Source organism: Tenrec ecaudatus, chromosome 3, assembly GCF_050624435.1.
Source record: "Tenrec ecaudatus isolate mTenEca1 chromosome 3, mTenEca1.hap1, whole genome shotgun sequence".
Taxonomy (NCBI): domain Eukaryota; kingdom Metazoa; phylum Chordata; class Mammalia; order Afrosoricida; family Tenrecidae; genus Tenrec; species Tenrec ecaudatus.
This window is the reverse complement of record NC_134532.1, coordinates 116,131,983-116,136,897: the sequence shown is the minus strand read 5'-3', so window position 1 is coordinate 116,136,897 and position 4,915 is coordinate 116,131,983. Positions and strand designations below refer to the sequence as shown.

The 4,915-nt window shown below is 40.8% G+C and overlaps 1 pseudogene; it reads left to right on the top strand.

The window, feature by feature from the left end:
- Positions 1-4,295: 4,295 nt before the first annotated feature.
- On the top strand, positions 4,296-4,419 carry LOC142444255 (small nucleolar RNA SNORA47; annotated as a pseudogene).
- Positions 4,420-4,915: the final 496 nt, after the last annotated feature.

The window sequence follows — 4,915 nt, the reverse complement described above, 5'->3', positions numbered from 1 at the left end:
AGAAACAAGGTGAGGTTTTCGGTGCTCACAAACCACAGGGATAGTTTCGCTTTGGCTCACGGGGTCACTATGGGTCAGAATCTGAGGCCTGCTCGTCACTTAAGTTTGGGTTTAGTTGACTTTTTCACAGCAATCTTTACCCATAAAAAATCGACTTTACCCTTTGCTGAATTTTAAATTTAGAGACTAGTTTGTGTTTATGAATTGCGCCTATTAATTCTTTATAGTTACAGAGAATTTAGGAAAAGTTTCCCCTGAAAATATCTCATCATGACTACTAAGATAAATACCCATCTGAGGACAAGCACCCCGTGACACTCACTCTCTCCCACACACGAGGAGCCCTCCAAGCTGGAAAGTTCTGAGATTAAATCCCGGAAGACGTTTGATCTTCAAGAATTATCTTATTTGTTTGTTAGGTTTCTTAACCACCTCATGTGCCTCAGAATAAAACACTGCCTGGTCCTGCACCATCCTCAAAATGGTTGTGAGGCTTGAGCCCATTGTTGCAACCACTATGTCAATCCATCGCATTAAAGATATTTCTCTTTTTACCTGACGCTCCATTTTAGTAAGTATGACTGATCTCTCATGAGAACATGTCCACGCATGCAGGACATGCCCAAACTCTGGTCACCCTCCTAAGAAATGTTCTGGCTGTATTTCCTCTAAAATAATTTTGTTCCGTATTGGAGGTTAGATTCTGAGTACTGTTTGCAGAAGGCTACAGTTAGCAGCAAGAGCCCTGGATTTATTTTTGAGTCTCTCTATAGATTTAGCCTCCATTGAATTCTCTCTGATTGTTAATCAGCAATGTGAATATGTATGCCCTCAAGCAGAGTCTGTTTACACTACATTTTGACTACTCCCCTGGCCTGGCAGCCTAATCCTTAGGGACTTGTTTTAAGTGTGCCCTTGATGGAATTTGGAGACTAAAATCTGATACAGTGGTTAGGAGTTAGGCTGCTAATCACAAGGCCAGCTGTTCAAAGTCACCATGTGTTCTCTTCAGGTCCTGGAAAGAGTTAGCTTCAGACACCCACAGGGTGAGTTCTACCTTGTACTATAGGGTGGCTAGGCGTCAGAATCGAGTAGATGGCAGTGAGTTTTAGTTTGAGTCTGCATTGTATTGAGTCATGCCCTGATTGCCTTGGTCAAAGGGTCCTGGCCGATTTTGTAAGCTTTCTTCTTCTCATGTCTATGTATCCCAATCATGGTTTCTGCAATCTTGTCTCCAACTGTGATGAGGAATCTCCATTGTGTGAAGGTTTCTTTTGTATCCTGTCTTTATTAAATGGACATTTACAAATTTCTGCAATTGTTGGAAGAGCATTGTGACCTTGTGCTGATAGTCTCCCTTATCCAGATAAATTATCTTTGTCATATCTTTGTCCTTGTTTACAAAGATGAATGTGTGTGTACATTATCTTTGAATGAGGGGTGTCTTGGTGGGTTAAACTTTGGCCTGCAAACTGAAAGGCCAGCTAGTTGAATTGACCAGTTCTCCAAGGGAGAAAGATAAGGTTTCCTGCCCCCATAGAGATTTATCGCATTGGAAACCTACCTTCGAGGGGATGGGAGGCCCACTCTGTCCTAGTGCTTAAAGAAGACTAAAGGGCAGTGAGTTTGGTTGGTTGGGTTTTTGTCTCCCCTCGCGCAATTCTTCTGTCAGACCCTGTTACTTTCAATAATTTTTATCAACACCATAATTCAAATATATCTTTTCCTCTCTGGTCTTCCTTATTCATTGCTAAGATTTCATATTCATATGAGATGAGAGAAAAATCCCGTGGCTTGGACCAGTGAACAATACAGTGAAAGTGTTATCTAGAATGGGGTAAAATGACACCATTTTCTATAAACTTGATCTAAATGAATGTTTTAAGACATCAGAGGAGTTCTGAGTTCTGAGGGATTGGGGAAGAGATTCCACGGAAGGAAAAAAATGTTGGCATACATTCCAAACCAACTAGTCAAGGTCAGCCTGAACAGGAGTTCATCTTGAGGCGCTAGCTGTGTAAATAGCAGGGGTGGGGTGGGGGAGTACACTTTATTAAAAAATTAGGAGTGCGATTAGGACTTTCAGCAGAATGGTGTCTTGGTTACTGAACAGAAGTACATCTTCTGCCATCAATTATACCTACACCTCTAGTTTGACTTAAGGATGTTCCGGGAATCATTACTTGTCTTATGAGAGAGCCATCCTCAAAGGGCTGCTCTTCTAGACCCATTCCCACTTAATAAAAAGGGCATTTCATGGCCAGTACCATCTCTAACCCCATAATTTTGCCTCGCTGACCTTGGCGCTAAATTACACTCCCCTAGATTACTTAACAACTGAAGAATGCTCCTGGGACAGTTTAGCACAGCACCACACTACTCACAAATAAAGTTTTGCATCAAAGAATCTCATGCTCTTACCTAGTCAATCTAAAAGCTAGTTGCTACTCTCTTTGTGGTGATGAAGCTTCTTCCATGATTATCTGACTTCTATTCATTCTGTCCAATAGGATCAGTGAACTTAAGATTTCAGAGAGATAGAAATTACAGACCCTCAGCGAAATGCAAATGTTGCTGTTGTGTGTGGTGGTTTATGTAGTTTACTTTTCTTTTTCTCCTTGCACTTCATTCTTTCTCTTGGAGTGTCTGTTTCATGGTTGCTGCTGGGTATAATTTATTCTCCAGGGCCTAAATGTTAATGTAAAATGCAGAAGAGTTGCATGGCAATCAACCCATCCTCAATTTCTTGCCATGCCTAATTACTGGCAGATCATGAAGGTCCTCTGCCAAATAGCACTAATATTTTATGCTAAGATTTATACAACATGAAAACCAAACAAAAAGACAACAAAAACAGAAATTAGCATAGGTGAGTAGGGCAGTGTTTTAAGGAAGACAACTCATCCTCTCAACAAAGCTCCAAGTTATTATTTAAGTATGAAAACATACTATAAAAGGTTTGAAATAAATTGGACATCAAATTACTCCCTTTTATCTGTTTTTCGTTTTCCCCTCTACAGATTATCTATAGGAAAGGGAATACTTTGGCTCCTGGGGCCTATCAGCTTAAGCTTTATAGCCTGTCCTTTTCCTCCTCGTGATCAGAATTATACTTGAGTTAGCATGATCCCTTACATTGTATTCAAACTATTACAGGCCTGTTATTTTGGAAAAAGAAAAAGCAACAGAATCAGGTGCCTAATTGCTGAATGTGCTTAGACCTTCTAGAAGAAATTGACAAAACAGAGTTTACCCATGAGACCCCAACCCCCCCCAAAATATCCTTTACAAATGGAGCCTCCATTGCTTCTTTCTCCTTTGCCCCCTCCCATTCCTGTCCTCAGGGGATAAATAGTATCATTTATATTTTCCCTTATTGTTTCCTTTTCCATTACTGATCATTATTCTTAGGGTGCTGATTAATCTCTTCTTCACCAGAGAATTCAGAAGGAAATGGATTTAACCCACCTGGAATACAGGAAAGGAGTCCTGCTGGGTCTACGGAAAGGCATTGGGGCTATATCTGACTGCAGAGAGAGATGCATTGTTTGGTTTTCATTATGGGGTGCTCTATGAATGATAATGGTGCATGCTGATTAGCTACTAAGATTTGATATACATGTTTTCATACTATTTGTATGCATTAGGCTCTACCAGTGATTGTCCAGCAGAGTTCTTCCTATGATTACCTATGGGGTCTTGGTTTTGTTTAAGGAATCAATGAGCCTAGTGGCTTAGTGTATTATACATTGAGCTGCCAACTACAAGCCTCTGGTTCAAACCCACCAGGCACTCTGCTGGAGATAGATGAGGCTGCCTTCTCCCAGGAAGAGTCAAAGCCTCAGAACCCCAAAGGGGCAGGTCTACTCTGACCTATAGGGTCGCCACAAGTTGCAATGGACTTGATGGCTACGAGATTATTATTACCTCAGACATAAACTGACTCTCCAAAAGCCTAGTAGACATAAAGGAGTGGAAGCTAAGCCCCAAACCAAATTCACTGCCATTGAGTCTATTCTGACTCATGGCAGCCCTTTAAGACTGAATAGAGCTGTCCTTGTGTGTTTCTGACTGTTCACTCTTTACAGGAGTAGAAAGCCTCATCTTTCCTCTGAGCAGGTTTTGAACTGCTAGTCATGTGTATTTTTCAAAGGCTCTTCAGGTGAATCAGATTATTTTCCCAGATGAAAGTTCTAATACTATTATATTTGGAATATTTTATCCCCAAAGCCCCACTTCCTATGAAAAATTTCAGTAGATGGTGGGTGATTTTTCTACCCATCAGTTTCCTTGCTTGGCAGGAATGAAGCCTAAAAATCATTCATGGATGGTTAAGGCCTCCTAAAGGGAAGGGTCGTCAGGGCAGAGGCTGCTCCTCTGCCACCTTCAGAGGGGCAGTGCCCTGCTGGCCAACATTGTTAATAAAAAAAAAAAATCATTCATGGAAGTTAGGATCAGCTCCTAGATGAAATTTCCCCTTCACCACATCAATATGAAAACACACAGTAGAACTTATCTTTATGATGAACCTGCTGATAGGATAAAACTATGTTAAAGTTCTTTGGGCGGGGTGACAGGGCATAGTATCACATTTATTTACTACACCATGCAATCTTACTTTCAAAGAATTCAAGCCAACCAACTTCCAGCCTTCTTGTAGTTGATTGGTGCTCACGCATAGATAGCCTGGACTAGAACAAAGCACAAGCAGTCCTGTGCCATCCTCCCAATGGTTTGGACCTTTAAGCCCACAGTTGTAGTCGCATTGGGCCTACCATTTAGCACTGGAAATTTAAGAAATAGAGTAGAACCAAAAAGACAAGAAAAACTAAATAGAGATTTAAATAAAAAGAATTTTGTTGTAGGGGAAATATGTGGAAGAATGCTGGTGTTATTGATAAAATAACAACAACAA